This window comes from Danio rerio, chromosome 8, assembly GCF_052040795.2.
Source record: "Danio rerio strain M-AB ecotype USA chromosome 8, GRCz13ab, whole genome shotgun sequence".
NCBI lineage: Eukaryota > Metazoa > Chordata > Actinopteri > Cypriniformes > Danionidae > Danio > Danio rerio.
In genome coordinates this window covers 60,641,682-60,662,858 of record NC_141028.1, presented here as the reverse complement: position 1 = coordinate 60,662,858, position 21,177 = coordinate 60,641,682, and the positions used below count along the sequence as shown (strand labels likewise).

At 35.9% G+C, this 21,177-nt stretch overlaps 1 protein-coding gene and 1 long non-coding RNA gene across 4 annotated transcripts in view; one reads left to right on the top strand and one right to left on the bottom strand.

The window, feature by feature from the left end:
* nr6a1a (nuclear receptor subfamily 6, group A, member 1a) overlaps positions 1–21,177 on the top strand; it is a 199,122-nt gene that overhangs the window by 25,976 nt on the left and 151,969 nt on the right.
* LOC110440026 (uncharacterized) lies at positions 1,229–20,729 on the bottom strand. Its single transcript, XR_015498607.1, has 2 exons — positions 20,445–20,729; positions 1,229–4,021 (listed from the first exon to the last, which is right to left on the bottom strand). It is a non-coding gene; the product is annotated as an uncharacterized LOC110440026 (long non-coding RNA).

The window sequence follows — 21,177 nt, the reverse complement described above, 5'->3', positions numbered from 1 at the left end:
TTGATAGTGTGTGTGTTTGAGTGCTTTCTTGACTGTGTGCATCTGTGTTCATATTTGAATGCTTTCATGAGTGTGTGTGCGCAAGTGTTTGTGAGTGCTTTTGTGAGTGTGTGCACCTGTGCATGCATGCATGTGAATGTTTGAGTGTTTTCATGAGTGTGTGTGTACATGTGCATGCGTGAGTGTAAATTTGTGTGCACGATTGAGTGTTTTCGTGGGTGTGTGTGTGTGTGTGTGTGTTTGAGTACTTTCTTGATTGTGTGTGCGTGTGTCTGTGTGAGTGCTTTTTTTTTGATTCATGTGTGTGAATGCTTGTGCGTGTGTGTGTATGTGTGTGTGTTTGAGTGCTTTTATGTGTGCTTGCATGCCTTTTTGTGCTTCAGTGTGTGTGTGTGTGTGTGTGTGTGTGTGCGTGTGTTTGAATGCTTTTCTGAGTGTGTTTGCATGCTTGTGTGTGCTTAAGTGTGCGAGTGTGTGTGCATGCTTTGTGTGTGTGTGTGTGCGTGCGGTGTGTGTGTGTGTGTTTGAATGCTTTTTTGAGTGTGTTTGCATGCTTGTGTGTGCTTCAGTGTGCGAGTGTGTGTGCATGCTTTGTGTGTGTGTGTTTGTGTGTGTGTGTGTGTGTGTGCAGTGTGTGTGTGTGTGCGTGTGTTTGAATGCTTTTCTGAGTGTGTTTGCATGCTTGTGTGTGCTTCAATGTGCGAGTGTGTGTGCGCGTTTTTGAATTCTGAATTCTTTTTGAATGCGTGTGTGTGAGAGTGTGTGCTTGCATGCATGTTTGCACAAGTGTACACATGTGACTCTGCACGTCGTGTGTGTTTTGAGTGCTTGTGTGAGTGTATGCATGTTCATGTGTATGCGCATGCGAGTGTGTGTGTGTGTGTGTGTGTGTGTGTGTGTGTGTGTGTGTGTGTGTGTGTGTGTGTGTATGCGTTAAGTGCTTGTGAGTCCATGTGTGTGTGCAGGTGAATCCCCAAACCTCTGTGAGCCTCAAAGCAGCTTCTGTTATCAAACTACACACACACACACACACACACACACACACAGCGGTGGACAGTAGTCGGGACACACATGATCAGAACACACTAATGTCTTCATGGATCTCTGTACAGTGTGAAGACATCGCTCTGTTAAGAAGCTGATTCAGGCCATCAAACATCTGGATTGTAAAGCGGAGAGTGGGAAGTTTCCCTTGAGTCCAGCGAGTCTTCCTGCGTCCCGCTGCTCACTGTGTGTGTGTGTGTGTGTGTGTGTGTGTGTGTGTGTGTGTGTGTGTGAGACGAGGGGGAAATAGACCTCAGGCACCCTCTGCTACTTTTACAAGAGTGTAGGAGTGCTGAAAATGGCCAATTTCACACCACCGTCGCATTCATTTCAGCAGATATACGCTCAGACTGCCGCCGTTCCTGCTAAAACTGCTGCTTTTTGAGGCTTTGAACTAGTGATGCGCCGATGTACAAATCTATGATGCGATTAGTGAAGGAAAATATATATATGAATATATCATACAGCATTTTTGAAGCAGGTGAGATGTTGTAATTTTGCATTAATTTGACTGAATATTTGTGCCATTGTTTTTGCATTTTTTTTATAAATAAATAAAATAAATGTAATTTGTTTTGGAAATATTTAATCAAACTTTTTTTTTCAGTGGATTAACTTGCACGGATTAATTGATCACCTAAGCTATAGCAATGTGCGGTAGCAAAATAAACATTGTGAATTTTGGTTTCACGCGCACTTTAAAGTGTGAATCAGAAGTTGCAGAGACTTTTATTTCAGTATGTTGATGTACTTCCAACTGAAATTGAATATTCAGTAGGGGGCGGGAGGTTTCTTTTTGTGCAATATTCCATTATAGGTAACTAATAAAAGGGGTGTGGCTAGAAATATTAATGCACAGTTGTTAATAAGAGGGGCGTGGCTATAAATATGACTTACCAGTTGCAATGAAAGCCTTTAAATCTATGTCAACATAAGAACTGCGACTCGAATCAAATCCTTAATCACCAAAACGACTTTTTCCGCACAGATTAATAGTTCACCTAAACAATAATAATGTGCGCTAGCAAAATTCATATTTAAATTTTTGGATTTCACGCCGACCTTTAAGTCAGCGTGAACTAGAAGTTGCCTGAGACTTTTATTTCAATATGTACTTCCTAATAAATATTCAGTAAGGGGCGGAGCTTTCTCTTTGTGCATGATTCCATTATAGGTAACTAGTAAGAGAGTGTGGCTACAAATATTAACGGACAGTTGCTAAAAAGAGGGGCGTGGCTATAAATATAAATTACCAGTTGCAATGGAAGCCCTTAAGTAGACGTCAACATAGGAACTGCTACTTAAATGAAATCATCAATTTCCAAAGTTACTTTTTCCGCACAGAATAATAGTTCAACCAAAACAATAACAATGTGCGCTAGCAAAACTCCTATTTAAATTTTTGATTTCATGGAAACTTTAAAGTCCGCGTGAACCAGAAGTTGCAGAGACTTTTATTTCAATATGTTGATGTACTTCCAACTGAATATTAAGTAGAGGGCGGAGCTTTCTTTTTGTGCATCATCCCATTATAGGTAACTAATAAGAGGGGTGTGGATACAAATATTAATGCACAGTTGCTAATAAGAGGGGCACGGCTTTAAATATAAATTACCAGTTGCAATGGAAGCCCTTAAATTGACGTCAACATAAGAACTGCGACTCGAATCAAAGCCTTAATCACCAAAATGACTTTTTTGCACAGATTAAAAGTTCACCTACACAATAACAATGTGCGCTAGCAAATAAATAGTTACATTTTTGATTTCACGTGAACTTTAAAGTCGGCGTGAACCAGAATTTGCTGAGACTTTTTTTTTTATCAGTATGTTGATGTGCTTCCAACTGAAACTGAATATTAAGTAGGAGGCGGAGCTTTCTTTTTGTGCATCATTCCATTATAGGTAACTAATAAGAGGGGTGTGGCTACAAATATTAATGCACAACTGCTAATAAGAAAGGCGTGGCTATAAATATGATTCACCAGTTCCAATGGAAGCCCTTAAATTGACGTCAACATAAGAACTGCGACTCAAATCAAATCCTTTATTACCATAACGACTTTTTAGCACAGATTAATAGTTCACCTAAAAAATAACAATGTGCGCTAGCCAATTAAATATTCAAATTTTTCATTTCACGCGCACTTTAAAGTGTGAATGGGAAGTTGCTTAGACTTTTATTTCAGTATGTTGATGTGCTTCCAACTGAAATTGAATATTCAGTAGAGGGCGGAGCTTTCTTTTTGTGCATCATTTTTTTCAGGTAACAAATAAGAAGGGTGTGGCTACGAATATTAACGCACAGTTGCTAATAAGAGGGGCGTGGCTATAAATATGAATTACCAGTTGCAATGGAAGCCCTTAAGTTCACGCCAACAGAATTTGATTGGAGTCTCAGTTCTTTAATTACCTAAACAACCTTTTCGCGCAGATTAATAGTTGACCTAAACAATAACAATTTGCGCTAGCCAAATACACATTGTAATTTTTGATTGCACGTCGACTTTAAAGCAGCATTTAAACGCAACACGACTAACCCCGCTGTACAGATTGTTCAGCATTGATCTCTCGCTCCTTCTCTCATCAGCATCCTTCTATTCATCCTCATCTGTCATCCGTCTTTCTCTTTCGGAGTTCAAAGACAGTCGTTCTCTGCTCTGGTCTAAAGCCCCATCCATCCGTCCGCCCACCTCCCCGTATATATTTATATATATATCCCTCTCTCTCTGCGCTCTCTTTCATAGCACGCCGGTCGAGCCCTCATTAGAATGGTGAAGACTTGAGCTGCTGAATATGTATGGAGAGATGAGGAGAGGAGGGATTGTGGATTAAGGGAATGAAAGAGGAGGCTGGCGAGCTCTCTGATGTTGGCCGTGACATTTCCATGATGGCGTCTGTCGGCTGCCGTCACGTTACAGCTCATTGTGCGGGGTCAGAGACGAGCGACTTCCAGTCCTCTTCATCACTTCACTCTTCTGCAGGAGAGAGAGAAAAGAGATTTAGACGCTGACCTATTTATCGCAAGTGTCAAATAAATAATATAGAAGAAGGAATGAAGGATGCGCTAAACAAGAGACTGTGATGTACTTGAGTCTAAATATGACCCTCAGTATTAATGCTTTTCTTACTTTATTTGTCTTGTTTTTGGTCCCACTTTATATTAAGTGGCCTTAACTAATATGTACTTGCATAGGAATTAATAGTTTGTTACAATGTACTTATAGTGTAAATACATGTATGTATTGTGAACTTATGCTTGATTAAATACCTGTATGTAATTACATCTGTAGTTAACTTTTTTAAATACACTGCTGACAATTGCCTACACCTTAACCCACCCTTAAACCTACCCATACCAGCAAACCTGTCCATAACCCAACCCCTATCCCAACTCAAGAGCACCACAAGTGTTCTCAAACACATTATGAACACAGTAAGTACATTGTATTTTTTTTTAATGCAAGTACATAATAGTTACGGACACTTAATATAAAGTGGGACCTTGTTTTTAATCCGAATATCTAAATAATCTTAAATCAGGAAGCATTTTTTAGACAAGTAACACACAGGGCTCTATTTTGACGGTCTATGCGCAGAGCGTAAATCGCAGGGCGCAAACGCTGTCAGGGCGTGTCAGAACGCATTTTTGCTAATTAAGGGCGGGAAATCTGCTTTGCGCCGTGGCGCATGGTCTAAAAGGGTTGAGTTTATTTTCTTAATGAGTTATTGGTGTGTTTTGAGAATAAACCAATTAGAGTCTCATCTCCCATTCCCTTTAAGAGCCAGCTGCGTCACGCCAAGAGCGCATTCACTATTTACAGGACGCAAAGTAAGTCTAAGTGGAAAAACTGAGCATTTCACAAGCAAACAGTTAACAGAACACAGTTAAACAGAGCATCTACTGCGTGACAATGAGAGATAAATGATCTACTTTCACTTTCGCTCTTGGATAGGGAAACCTTTACACACAGACATTAATTAGCCTATAAATAATTAATTTAGTTTGTTAAGCGCAAATATTCATTTCAAAACTATTTCTAAATTCAGTTCTAATCTCCAGCAAACGAATAAATGAACAATAATAACAAAATGTGCTCAAAAACCTGAGTTATATCCTAAAACACATGCTGCGCCCAAATGATCTAAAACCTGCATGTGGGCAAATCTAAGCTTGGTTTTAATAAAACAAATATAAATATGGATATAATAAATAATACTGCTAATAATAATAACATTATACAAAAGCAGATTGTTATGAATGAACTGAAAAAGCCTCCCGAGATGAAGAAGACATAAAAGCAGTGATTTTTCATATTTATGTAGGCTAGAAAATAATATGTTTTGTAATATTTTAATCCTTTATATTTATATTCTATATCTATTCTTATTATATCCTATATAAATCCCTAATATTTAGTTTTTTTCATATGAAGAGATATTTGCCTATTGCTCTCTTGTGTGTATTAAGCAGTGTGTAAGCGAGGCGCAACTCTGCGCTGGAGTTTAGACCGTGTTAGTTTTGGTCTAATGAAAAATCTATTATAGTTTCTCAAAATAGCGACGCGCCAGCGGTCCGCCTCAGAACACCTTCCTTTTTAGAGCAGAACGCCTATGGACACACATATGAGCGCAAATGCATTTGCTATTTAAACAGCGTAGCGCAACGCCTCAAAACCACTCTTGCGCCAAGCTGAAACTACCAAAAGACTACTGCACCGCGCCTTGCGCCACACTGCGCCGGGTGTATGATAGGGCCCATAGTGTCTTGTTTTCAGAAATATTATGCCCAAATTAAGTGAGTTTTTCCTTAAAACGAGCTGAATAATCTGGAGTAAGAAAAATAATCTAATGTCAAAAGGAAAAACAAGATTATTTCTCACCCCATTGGCAGATTATTAATAAAAAAACTAACCTAATTTTGGCATATTTAAAAAAAAAAAAAAAACAAGAATTTATTTCTTACTTGTCCAGAAAATGCTTCTTGATTTAAGAACTTTAAGATATTTGGACTAGAAACAAGACAAAAAAAAAAGTAAAATTCAGCATAGAATCAGCCTGACTCCATACAAAACACAACAGAAATGAGATATGATATTAGTTTAAACAAAGTACACTTGTTTCAACTATTATTGCTGCTTAATATGACTTAATTGAACATTCTGCTGGAGAGAGAGGGACTTGGACATTGTCCTATTTATCGCAAGTGTAAAAACAAAACAGAGACCGGCGTCTCTGAAATTATGAATCCACTAAACAGGAGACTGTGTTGATGTGCTCAATCTCCACCTAAATATTAACCTCAGTAATTCATTCATTCATTCGTTTTCTTTCGGCTTAGTCGCTTATTTATCAGGGGTCATCACAGTGGAATGAACCACCAACTATTCCAGCTTATGTTTCACACAGCGGATGCCCTTCCAGCACTCACAGCAAAAAGGTCTTGTTTGAGTCTTAGCTGGTCAGTTGGCGTTTCTGTGTGGAGTTTGCATGTTCTCCCATGTTGGCGTGGGTTTCCTCTGGGTGCTCCGGTTTCCCTCACAGTCCAAACACATGCGCATATGGGAATTGATCAACTAAATTGGCCGTAGTATATGTGTGTGAATGAGTGTGTGTGGGTGTTTCCCAGTGCTGGGTTGCGTTTGAAAGGCGTGAAAACATATGCTGGAATAGTTGGCGGTTCATTCCGCTGTGGTGACCCCTGATGATTAAAGGGACTAAACCGAAGGAGAATGAATGAGTTTATCTAATGAACTCAAAAGGGGCGAGGCAGTGGCGCAGTAGGTAATGCTGTCGCCTCACAACAAGAAGGTCGCTGGTTTGATCCTCGGCTCAGTTGGCGTTTCTGTGTGGAGTTTGCATGTTCTCCCCGCGTGGGTTTCCTCCGGGTGCTCCGGTTTCCTCCACAGTCCCAGGTGAATTGGGAAGGCTAAATTGTCCGTAGTGTATGAGTGTGTGTGTGGATGTTTCCCAGAGATGGGTTGTGGCTGATCCGGTGCGTAAAAATGGGCTGGATAAGTTGGCGGTTCATTCCGCTGTAAACCGCATTTACCATCATAGTAAGTTTTTTCCACTATGGATGTCAGTGGTTACCAGTTTATGACATTTTTCAAAATATCTCCTTTTGTTAAAACCAAAAACATGTCGTTGAAATCTGATGAACTTATTTAAATGCGGTTAATGACTTTTTATTATGTTTTTTTTTTATATGTCTTTATGACTTTTTGTCATATAATCTTTTACAGTGTATCATTAGTTATTAGTATATATTAGTCATTAGTATCATTAGTATCATCAGATGTGAATTTAGACTTATGCGCAAAACTGGAATATCGCTGAACCAGTTAAACTCTGCGTGCCCGGTACCAGGGACAAAATGATGTCATCGGGAGAATAACTCTAGGTTTAAGAGGTCTGTCAGCATCATTAACACCATATCACCTATTGGGTCAAAGCTTAGAATGTCTATTTCCAACTCATACACATCACTTTGATATTTGTTGTACGGTAACGAAGTTATTTACATCTCAAATACTGTACGTTGTTCAGTATGCAAATCTTTCACATCGCTAATATTAGACACACATTGGCAAGTATTACATCAAATTAAAGCTCTCATTCCCAATATTAAGGATCAATCATTATTTTTATTGATTTACAATCACATGTCCAACAGTCTTCGAATGAATCATAAAGTATAAACTCGTATTTTGTAAACATACAAGGGAGATTATTGATTATTCATTAGAAGCTTTTTAAATCGGAAGGCCAAATTCAGGTGGAATTACCCCAAATAGCCCCAAAGCTTAACTGGTTAAAACATTTGTGAATAAAGCAGAGTTTTCATCCAATGAATCAAAGAGAGCAGCAAAATCGACATTTTTGGATAAAATGGAGCAAATATTAAACAGAGAAATGTTGTTGTTTTTTTGTTTGTTTTTTACAATCTCTAATAAATGAGTTGCGTCTTAGTAAATGAAGACTAAACGCAATGAATGCGATGCACTTTTATGCATGTTTTTCTTTGTTTATCCAACTCACTTTTTTTTTCATGCACATTTTCAAAATTTTTGCACATCTTAGCATTTCCATTAATGTGATGTTGCCAAAATATGCTTAAAAATAGGCAGGTGCTGATTCAATTCAAAGTTATCCACAGACTTCATTATTCAAAAGTAAAATTACAAAAGATTTTCCCAAATGTTTCCTTATTGTGCAACAAAAGCTCTGAAGGTACACTGGCTCACTCACTCTGGTCATGCAATAAAATTAGTTGATTTTGGCAGAGCATTTTTAATTTCATATCTGAAGTATCCAGGATTGATCTGTCACCAGAAATAGGAGCTAGATATCGCAGGCAGTATTTTTGTGTGTGATTTTAGCAAAGAATATAATTTGACAGAATTTAAAGTCAGATTATGTGTCTGTCTTTGAAACTTGGATTAGGAGTTCTGTGTTGACCATGGAAGAAATGCGATACGGGATGGCAGACGAACTAAACACATCTTTTAAAATCTGGAATTCAGTTATGTTTTATTTCAGTAATGCTGGCTTGTAACTCTTTATAGGTGGGATTGGTTTGGCATAAGTTGAGTTGTGGAGCCTACACATTTCTCTGTAAATTATTATTGTTTTATATTTAATTCTAATTATTTCCTTATGCTTTCTGGATGATATTGTATTATGTTGTGTCCGACTATTTGTGTATTTTGAAACACCTTTGTACCCTTTACTTTCTGTCTCTTTTTTTGTTCTGTTTATGTTATTGTTTATTTTCTTATGCTAAAAACAATAAAAATGTTATAAAAAATAGGTCGATGGAAAGAGTAAATTTCCAAATAAACCACATGGAAGTAGGAATGAAGGATGCACCAAACAAGAGACTGTACTGATGTACTTAAATTTGACCCTCAGTATTAATGCTTTTCTTACTTTATTTGTCTTGTTTTTAGTCCAAATATCTAAATATTGTTAAATCAAGAAGCTTTTTCTAAACGAGTAACACATAGTGTCTTGTTTTCAGAAATAATATGCCCAAATTAAGTGAGTTTTTCCTTAAAATGAGCCAAATAATCTGCAATAGGGGTAAAAAAAAAAATCTAATCTCAAAAGTTTATTTATTTAATTTATATATTTATTTTCTTAAATTATGTGCATCTTAGCATTTTCATGAAGCCTTTTTTATGTGGTATTTCCAAAATAGGCTTAAAATAGGCTGATGGAGACAGTAATTTACACATTGAACGAGATCTGTCTGATCTGAAGGATGCGCCAAGCAAGAGACTGTACTTCTGAGTCTAAATATTACCCTCAGTATAAATGCTGTTCTTACCTTATTCATCTTGTTTTTAGTCCTAATATCTAAATAGTCTTAAATAAGGAAGCCTTTTCTAGACAAGTAACATATATAGTCTTGTTTTAAATAATAATAAGCCCAAATTAAGTCAGTTTTTCCCTTAAAACGAGCTGAATAATCTGCTACAGGGGTAAGAAAAATAATGTCAAAAGGAGAAACTAGATTATTTCTCTCATCCCATTGGCAGATTATTAAGGAAAATGTTTATTTATTAATTTAATAATAATTAATTAATTAATTTAATTGATTTATATTCACAATTTTTGCACATCTTAGCATTTCCATTATGTGATATTTCTAAAATAGGCAGATGGAAACAGTAATTCACACATTAACCATGATCCGTCTGACTTTCCATAGTTTTTGCTTTTTGTTTTGATTTTTTTTGCATGCAGAATTATGCGTTCATTGTCATATACAAAACCGAAATGTGCTTAAAGGAGATATTTCTTTCAGGGAATGCTGAAAAGTGTGAAAATTGTATGCAAATATCTGAATGCGATGAGGGAGTGTGTTATAAAACCACCGAAACTCCAATTATTTGTACACATCAGCTTAATAAAGCGTGAAGTAACCTTGATGAGGTGATATGCTGTTAAATTAGTGTTTGCCCAAAGATGCATGGAGCCAAATAAAAGCTTAAACACACACACACACACACACACACACACACACACACACACACACACACACACACACACACACACACTTGATTTGGATGTTTAATCCGGTATTAATCTGTCCCGTAGACGCCACGCTGCCACAGTGTTTGCTTCAAACTGAAGCTAATCTCCATCACTCGCGTCCGATTGCTCTTTATCGCCCCACACACACACACACACACACACACACATGCGTGTCTCACTAATGCGCCCGTGGTTGAGAGTAAAATTGATACGCTCAAGCTGTGGGGCAATTACGATTACTAAATGTGGATGTTTCTCTTTGTTGAGCGAGTAACTCTGTTTTCACATCACCGCTGAAGGGAAAGTTCACCCAGAACATTCAGCGTTGAACAAATGACTCCGATTTGAGTCACTAAGTGGAATACTATGGAAGTCAACGGTTACCGGTTTATGTCATGTCAAAATATCTTCTTTTGTGTGGATTTAAATTTCTTGTTCTGTTGAACACAAAAGAAGATATTTTAAAAATATTTAAAAATGTTTGTTGTAACTGGTAACCATCGACTTCCATAGTAGAAAAAAGCCAATACTATTGATGTCAGTGGTTACCACAACATTTTTAAAAATATCTTCTTTTGTACTCAACAAAACAAAATCTGTTGAAATCTTTTATCTCACAAAAGGAGATATTTTGAAAAATGTTGTAAACCTGTAACCACTGACATTCATAGTATAAAAAAAAAATCCCATGGAAGTCAATGGTTACCGGTTTACAGCATTTTCAAATTTAAATTCAGCCAAATATTAAGTTCGTGCCATTTTGTGCTTGGTTTAAATATGTACGAATATTTTATTTTATTTTAATGGAAGTAGATCCAATCCACGTATAAAAGACAAGTGAAAGACACGGGAAACAATTTCTATGGAAGTCAATGGTTACCAGTTTACAACATTTTTCAAAATAGCTTCTTTTTTACTCAACAAAATCTATTGAACACAAAAGAAGATATTTTGAAAAATGTTATAAACCTGTAACTATTGACATGCATTGTAGGAAAAAAAATACATGGAAGTCAATGGTTACCGGTTTACAACATTTTTCAAAATATCTTCTTTTTTACTTAACAAAACATAAAATCTGTTGAACGCAAAAGAAGATATTTTGAAAAATGTTGTGAACCTGTAACCATTGACATCTATAGTAGGGAAAAAATCCCATGGAAGTCAATGGTTATCAGTTTACAGCATTTTTAAATTTAAATTCGGCCAAATATTGAGTTCGCTCTACTTTTTGCTTGGGTCAAATGTGCATTTTATTTTATATTGCTCGAATTAGATCCAATCCACATATAAGGGATGAGTGAAAGACACGGGAAGCAATTTCTACGGAAGTCAATGGTTACTAGATTACAACATTTTTCAAAATATCTTCTTTTTTACTCAACAAAACAAAATTTGTTAAACACAAAAGAAGATATTTTGAGAAATGTTGTAAACCTGTAACTATTTACATTCATTTTAGGGGAAAAAATCCCATGGAAGTCAATGGTTACAGGATCACAACATTTTTCAAAATATCTTCTTTATTACTCAAAACAAAACAAAATCTGTTGAATACAAAAGAAGATATTTTAAAAAATGTTGTGAACCGGTAACCATAGTTATAGTTATTATATATATGTGAACCGGTTCATATAGTTCAAAGTAGGAAAAAGAATCCCATGCGAGTCAATGGTTACCGGTTTACAACATTTTCAAATTCAAGTTTAAATTCAGCCAGATATTGAGTTCACTCCACCTTTGCTTGGGTCAGAAATTGCACCTACACGTTTTTGTTGTTGTTAGAAGTAGATCTAATCCACATATAAATGAGTAAGTGAATAAATAAGCGAACACAGGGATTGAGTTGATGAGGAATGCATCCTCAGCAGCAGATAAGCGCAGACGCTCTCAGAAGGAATGAAAAGTGTGCGGTTGAGAAAGATGAAACAGTGGAGTGAAGATGGCAGCGTGAGAAGAGAAGTGTGTATTATAATACTCTTAACACACACAAAAGAAAAAAGTGGGAGCTGTGGCACTGCGGTTAATGCTTTCCGAGGGCTTGTCAAGCCGCTCGCTCACTAGCTCTAATCCACCGAGCTCCAGTCGCTCCTTGAAAGTGAATAGAGAAGTATCCCGATTTCTTAAAGATCAAGCTGCAGTCAAGGTTTCAGCATCTTTCCACCAGGAAACGCTTATGTTAAGTACTTTATGAGTGCCTCATTAGTAAAGACTTGTGGACGCGTTGCATTTATTGAAATGGATTATTAATTATGGCCTTTCGTGAGGCTTTCTTGCATGAATTCTGACTGAACGTTAATGTTGTTAAAGGGATAGTTCATGCAGAAATTAATATTCAGCATTCATTTACTCACTCTTTAGTTGTTTTCAAACCAATCTTGAGTTGTTGTTGAATATAAAAGTGGATACTTTGAAGAATGTTGTAGCTATTGGCATTTATTGTAGAAAAACTTAAATTATGCGGGTTAATGGTTACCGATTTACAACATTATTCAAAATATCTTGTTTTGTGTGGAATTTGTTTGTTCTGTTGAACACAAAAGAAGATTTTTTTTTAAATTTCATACACCGGTAACTATTGACATCCATAGTAAGAAAAACCAAAAATATGGAAGTCAATGATTACCGATTTAAAGCGTTTTTCAAAAGAACGTTTTTTGTGATCAACAGACTTTTTTTGTTCTGTTGAACACAAAAGAAGATATTTAGAAAAATGTTATAAAGTTGTAACCATTGACTTCCATAGTATGTATTTTTCCCACTATGGAAGTTAATGGTTCCCAGTTTACAACATTTTTCTAAATATTTTCACACACGCAAAAAAAAATAAATAAATAAAAAATAAAAAATAAAAAAAAATCACAAAAAAGAAGATAATTTGAAAAATGTTGTGAACCTGTAACCATTGACATCCGTAGTAGGAAAAACAAATTCTATGTAAATCAATGGTTACTGGTTTCCAACATTTTTCAAAATGTCTTCTGTTGTGTGAATTATTTTGTTCTGTTGAACACAAAAAAGATATTTTGAAGAATGTTGGAAGCCGGTAACCATTGTCATCCATTATAGGAAAAAAAAATACTACAAAAGCCATTGGTTACCAGTTTACAACATTTTTCAAAATATCTTCACACATGCAAAAAAAAAAAAAAAAAAACTTCACACAAAAGATTTTTTTAAAAATATTTTGTAAACGGGTAACCATTGACGTCCATATTTGTTCTCTGTGTCTTTCACTTGGCTCTTATATGTGGGTTTATGTGATGCACACAAACAATAAAAAAAATGTTAAAGGGAAAGTTCAGATAGAAAGTTTACTCACCCTTGACTTGTTCCAAACCAATTCAAGTCACTAAAAGGAATACTGTGAAAGTCTATGGTTACCGGACTTAAATTTAAAAAAATAATTATATGTATGTGTGTGTGTGTGTGTGTGTGTGTGTGTTTAACAGAACCAAAAAAGTGATACAGAAAAAGATATTTTGAAAAATGTTGTAAACCGCTAACCATTGACTTGGTTAGTGTTTGTTTTTGCTCCTATGGATGTTAATGACTTCAGGTTTGCAACATTTTCAAAATATTTTCTTTTGTCATCAACAGAACAAAAAAAAAAAAAATTCACACAAAAGTGAAAAATGTTGTAAACCGGTAACCATTGACTTCCATAGTATTTTTTCGTATTTGTTGCCTTCATCTTTCACTCATCTTTTAGATGCTGATTGGATCGAATTGATGCAAACACAAACAATAAAAACTAATTTAGGTGCAAGTTTTAACCCAATTTTTCCACAAAAGCTCTTCTTAAAATTAATTTGTTTGCTTATTCTATTAAAGCTAGACAAAAAATAAACGTAAAAGGATAGTTCACTTCAAAATTATTTTCTCATTATTTACTCGTCCTCAAGTGGTTTGAGTTTCTTTATTCCACTTGGTAATGTTGAAAACCTGTAACAATTGACTTCCATAGTAGGAAAACAAATACTATGGAAATCAATGGTTACTGGTTTCCAACATTTTTCAAAATGTCTTCTTTTGTGTAAATTATTTTGTTCTGTTAAACACAATAAAACATATTTTGAAGAATGTTGGAAGCTGGTAATCATAAACTTTCATTACAGGAAAAACAAATACTATAGGAGCCACTGGTTACCAGTTTACAACATTTTTAAAAATATCTTCTTTTGTGTAAGTTTTTTGTTATGTTGTACACAAAAGCAGATATTCTGAAGAATGTTGGAAACCTGTAATCTTTGTCATCCATAGTAGGAGAAACTAATATTATGTAAGCCAATGGTTACCGGTTTCCAACATATATTTTGAAGAAAGTTGGAAACCTATAACCATTGATTTCCATAGTAGGAAAACAAATACTATGGGAGCCAATGGTTACCGGTTTCCAACATTTTTCAAAATATCTTATTATGTGAAATATTTTGCTCTCTTGAACACAAAAGAAGATATTTTGAAGACTGTTGGAAACCGGAAACCATTGACATTCATAATAGGAAAACGAATACTATGAAAGTCAATGGTTACCGGTTTCCAACATTTTCCAAAATCTCTTTTTTTAATGTGAGCTATTTTGTTCTGTTGAACATAAAAAGAAGATATGTTGAAGAATGTTGGAAACCTGTAACCATTGACATCCATACTAGGAAAAACAAATATTATGGGACCCAATGGTTACTGGTTTACAACATTTTTCAAAAGATCTACTTTTTGTATGAATTATTTTGTTCTGTTAAACACAAAGGAAGATTTTCTGGAGAATGTTGGACTAATGCTGTAACCACTGACTTCTATTGATGTAAAAACAAATACTATGGAAGTCAATGGTTACCGGTTTTCAGCTTTTTTTTTTTTAAACTGTTTTCTTTTGTAAAGTTTTGTAAACTTATAAAAGTTTGGAACAAGTAAAGGTTGAGTAAATGATGACAGAGTTTCATTTTTGGGATAAAAGCTGATTCACGTTATGTCCTGAGAAACTGTAAAAGCAAAGAGATGGATAACCTCAGAAGACTGGACCGTACAATGCAAGACATTCTTCAATATAAAAAAACAAGGTCATACGAGTTTTCAACCTACTCGTCTCGAAGTGATAAGATCGGTTTGTTTAGATTTCTCAACTCAAGCTTCTTTGTCTCTTTGATTCATTCCAGCTGAGATGCTACGGGGACAGCACGCCATGTATTTATTTATTTATTTATTTATTTAGCACGCAATCATAAGATGGCAACCCACTCTTATCTTCTTACCCCTAACCTCTGCTCCTGCTAGAATAAAAATGTACTCCTTTACGACTTCACACACTTGTGTAGTGTCCATGAAAAGACCATAAAGTGCTGGAGGATTGTACGTCTTACACCTTAAACAGTGCGCAGATGATGCCGGACTCGTAACGTCGCCTCCAGTTAGACGTAACGACGCGACACTTGAAAGGGTGACACAACTTCTGCCGCTCATTTACAGCGTGTCGTTTCTGTACACACTTGTTTTTGTCATTGGGAGCGAGCCGCTGAACAGATGTGTGGTGCAACCGTTGTCCTCCTAAACCCACATCTGCGTGCCGTAATCTGCAGGTCCGGCTGAATCACAATAGTCTGACCTGTCTGTGTGCGTAATCAGAGCAGGGTTAGGGGGGGCAGGATTCCCGCCGGTGGATTAGTGGGGTTTTTCCTGCATACACATTAAAAAAACGAAGATTGCTGCTGCTTTTTCAAACTACCTATTTAAGATGAGCTGAATCAACTTAATTCTTGCATTTTCTTTTGGGACAACTTCATTGTTTTATGTTCAGTTTGTTTAAATGTGTAAATTGAAGTTAACTTGATCCATTTGTGTTGGGATAACATGAAGGAATTGAGTGGATCCCAGGATTTTGACAGTGCCCTCAAAAAAGATTGTTGCTGCTTGTTCAAACTACTGAAGATAAGCTGAATCAACACAATTCTTGATTTTTTTTGGATCAACTTATTTGTTTCATGTTCAATCTACTTACATTTGGGAAGCATTTAAGTTGACTGAATCTTTGTGTTGGGAGGTGTGTGGAACTAGCATTTTTAGTGTTGAGAATTACGAGGCAGGCAGCTCCATCATGTTTGGTATCACCTTTTGACACATTCAGACAGGCAGTCATTGATTTGTTTTACTTTGATAAGATTTTAAGCTGTGGCTTTGTCGCATTTTTGCTGCTTTAAATAAATAAATAATGTAAAAATAATAAATTTGTAAATAAATAAATAAATAAATAAATAAAATTAAATAAATTGAATCAATTGAAATAAATAAATACAATTCAATCAATAAATAAAAAAATAAACTTAATATAAATCAATTAAATAAATAAATAAAATTAAATATAAATAAATAAAATAAATGAAAAATAAATAAATTAAATTAATAAATTAAATGAGAAATTTATTAAATAAAATATAAATAAAAGTAAATATAAAAATAACAAATATATAAATGAAAAAATATATATAAATAAAATGAATTAAATAAATAAATATAAATAAATAAAATTAAATATTAGTACTTAAATTTAAATAAATAAAAGTAAATGAATATAATGGATTTATTAGATAAATGTAAATATTTTAAATAAAAATAATTAAAATTATCAATTAAATTCATTCATTTATCCATTTTCTTTTCGGCTTTGTGCCTTTATTAATCTGAGGTTTCCTCAGCGGAATGAACCGCCAACTTCTCCAGCATATGTTTTACACAGCGGATGCCCTTCCAGCTGCAACCAATGTCTGGGAAATAGTTAATTAAATAAATAAATAAATATAAATAAAATATTTAATTAATAATAAATAAAATTAATTAAATAAATTTATTTTAAAAATAAATAAAATAATATAAAAGTAAATATTTTTTCCACTTTATATACAGTTTAAGAAAAAATTATTCACCTTTTTTTCCAGGTGATATATAGAAAATGAATCTTTTTTTTTTTCTTCTGAAAATATTATTATAATTTTTTGAGTGAAAAAAGTTTAAAATATTTATATTTTTCAATATTTTAATACTTTTAGAAATATTGTACAAAATAAACCACTGTTGTCCAATGGCTTGCCTTATGAACCTAATTAACCTTGTCTTACCTAGTGTCTTACAAACCTAGTGTCTTACAAAATAACAACAAAAATATTTACTGGCATCAAAACTGCCAAAAAAAAATCCCTGTTAAACTGAACTGGGGGAATATTTTAATATAATATTTTATATAAACATTTCACAGGAGAGCAAATAGTTTCAACTTACACTATTTCATTACGTTTAACGTAAAAAATAAGATAAGAATAAAGCAAAACGTGATTGTTTTATGCGACAAAAACCTCATGATCGAGATTCCACCTCGTTTTGAGTCTGGAGAAACGGGGATTATCCCGGTGTGTTTGATGGAGAAGCGGGAAATGAAAAGGCATGTTGTGCAGCAGCAGTTCTGATGTTGTTTATGGGGTTTTACAGCGAGTTGCTCGGGGTCTGCGGCTCGATTAGGGCACTTTTCCCCTCCGCCTCGCAGTCGCATCAAAGACTCCCATATCCTGTCCCACACTCTCCCGCCCCGACGCCCCATCCCCCAGACCCAGAGCTGTCTGATAATCTCGCACAGAGTGTGTATGTGTATGTGTGTGCGTGAGCTTTGTATTGGCTGGAGACTGAGACGTTTTTTGTCGTCAAGCATGAGACTCTTCTTAATTCAAAGGGGGGAATGAATGTCAAGCGCTGATATGATCTTTGACGGGATCAGTCTAACAGTCTGGATGTGAGTGTGTGAAGGTGGGGGGAAAGGTTGCGTGTGTATGTGTGTGTTTGTGTTCCCGCCTGTATTGCTACAAGACTCTACATGTTGGGTAATTCAAAGCGTCTGCCATAAACACACTGTCTGTATCCTGAGCAGGACATTCTTGGACATAAACACGTTTTATTGCGTCAGACGGGTTCCTCTGAAGATTCCAATCACACTTTGATTATGAAGAGATACTTTGAGGCACGTTCAAGTTGTTGGTGATGTTTCCAGGACTGTGTAATGCGCCCTCTTGACTGAGTCTGTATGGATTAAGACCTTTGGACAAAAGCATTGTGTAAAAGAGAGAAAAAAAAAATAGGTAGACGGCGTACGCTGTCACTCAATACATTCCAACCCTAGTGACCCCCACCCACACACACACACACACACACACACATACACATGCATGCATGCACAAAGAAAAAACACACACTGCAAAAATGTGTCCTCCTTTCTAGACCAAATATCTAAAAAGTTTTAAATCAAGAAGTATTTTCTGGCTAGGCTCTAAATGCTGTGTTGTTTTCAAGAAATGAGTCAAAATTAGTTCATTAAAACAAGCTAAATAATCTGCTAGTGTGGCCAGCAAAATAATATTATTTGTCTTTTTAGCGTGAGATTATCCAGCTATCCACATTTGGCAGATTATTTAGCTTGTTTATGCAAAACTCACTTCATTTTGACATCTTAAACCAGACAAACGCTTTCTGATTTGAGCATTCTTAAATATTCAGAATAGAAACTAGACCAAAACCCTGTGGTAATTCTAGTTTTAACAGTAAACAAGCTAAATAATCTGCTAGTGTGTCCAGCAAAACAATATTATTATTCTTTTTGATGTGAGATTATCCAGCTATCCACATTTGGCAGATTATCTAGCTTGTTGTAAGGGCAGAACTCACTTAATTGTGACACATTTGTGAAAACAAGACAACATATAATGCTTGTCAATGAAAAAACTCCTTGATTTAAGCATTTTTCAGATATTTAGAGTAGAATCTAGACCAAAAACCTGTGGTAAATCTAGTTTTAACAGTAAACAAGTAAAATAATCTGTTAATTTGGCCAGCAAAATAATATTATTTTTGTTTTTTGAGGCGAGATTATCCAGCTATTCACATTTGGCAGATTATTTAGCTTGTTTAACACAAAACTCACTTTATTTTGACATCTTAAACCAGACAAAAGCTTCTTGATTGAAGCATTTTTAAGATATTCAGAATAGAAACCAGACCAAAACCGTGTGGTAATTCTAGTTTTAACAGTAAACAAGCTAAATAATCTGCTAATGTGGCCAGCAAAATCATATTATTATTATTATTATCATCCAGCTATGCACATTTAGATTATTTAGCTTGCTTTAAGGACAAATCTCACTTGCTTTTGACATCTTAAACAAGACTTGATTTTTATATTTTTAGATATTCAGAAAAGAAACAACAAAACATCTGTGGTAATTCTAGTTTTAACAGTAAACAAGCAAAATAATCTGCTAGTGTGGCAAGCAAAATAACATTATTATTCTTTTTGAGGCAAGATTATCCAGCTATCCACATTTGGCAGATTATTTCACTTGTTTAACACAAAACTCACTTTATTTTGACATCTTAAACCAGACAAAAGCTTCTTGATTTAAGCATTTTTAAGATATTCAGAATAGAAACAAGACATAAAGAATCTGGTAATTCTAGTTTTAACTGCAAACAAGCAAAACAATCTGCTAATGTGGCCAGCAAAATCATATTATTATTATCCAGCTATGCACATTTAGATTATTTAGCTTGCTTTAAAGACAAAACTCACTTAATCTTGACACATTTGTGAAAACACGACAACATATTATGCTTGTCAATGTAAAAAACGTCTTAATTTTAAGCATTCTGAGATATCTGGCCAAGAAACAAGGCGAAAAAATCAAGCATTTTTAACCACAGACTGCCTGTGGTAATTACAGACGCTAGTTTTAACTGCTGAAGTGAACTCCGTGCACCTCTTATGGCTGAAATCTTCAGCGGTGAGACTCGCGTCGCATCAAGCACACAGAAAACTCCTTCATATTTGGAGAGCAAGAGTCTGGCAACCTCTAACCCTTAGGGGCCCCATCTTTCTGTCTCTCTGACCCAGCACCCGGCTGACCCCGCACCGCTCCGGGTCTGGATGAAGCATGACCTAGTCTGTCTGGAGGGGGTTTGACGCTTTTGTCTCGCTGTCTGCCTTTTTTAACCCCCACCGACACTTGCGTGAACGCACCCTTTTGCACGTGAGGCGTCCTGCAAACTCTCCAACTCGGACGAGGCTGATGTAAACCTGGCAACCCGGCTCATTCACAAACCGAGTGGATCTAAGAGGGGATGATAATAGTTGTGTCTGGATGTGCGAGAAGCCCTCATTCAGGACTCGGAGAACAGAAAAGCAAACATAACGGCGGAATGCACTGAATGAACTCCGGCGCCACCGCCGCGTCACACTCCAAACCACTTCTTTTTTTTTTTTCGGCAACAACAAAAGAGACTGAAATGAGATCAAGTAAGAGTGAATGTCAAATTAAAAGTACTCACCTGTGCTGTACGCACACCGGACGTCACGCTGAGCTTTCAGAATTACAACAACAACAACAAAAAAGTAGCCTCCAGTCATTCTTGAACGCCAAAATGAGTTAACTTCCAGTCTTTTATATATATACATATATATATATTTGTTCTCTCCATACAATTCTTTTCACACACTTGTGAAGTGCACACATGCAGTCGGTCTCAAAGCAAAACTGTGGGTACACTGAGTCCTCAGCCGGTCCCACACACACACACACACGCACTCACAGCCTCGTCTCAGGCTGCTGGAATGAGCTATATATGACTGGCGTGATAGACAGGGGCACTTTCTGTCAGGTGACACGCTGACTCTGCTCTGATTGGCTGGTTGAGGCCAGCCCTGGGGCTAGAGCGCTGTGATTGGCTGCTTTTTGAGGTTGCTGGAAAAAAAAAAAAAAAAGAAAGCTCTCAGTATTCCAGACTACTGTTCTGGCCGGGGCAGGGCAGGACTGCTGCACTCTGTCAGCCCTAACACTAATCATTGTGAGGGAAAAGGAGAGAGGAAAATACTGTTTAGCCGCTGCAGACAGGAATAGTCGGAGCTGCAATTCTTGCTTGGCTATTTCGCCTCAATAAAAGTGTCAAGATGTGAAGTCCAGGACGCAGGGCTGATGATGGTTGGCGGATTCTTTCGCTTCTGTGCTTGTCATTTAATAAAGTGCTCAGCGTAAATGAGAACCTCCTTTTCAAAAGGAATATT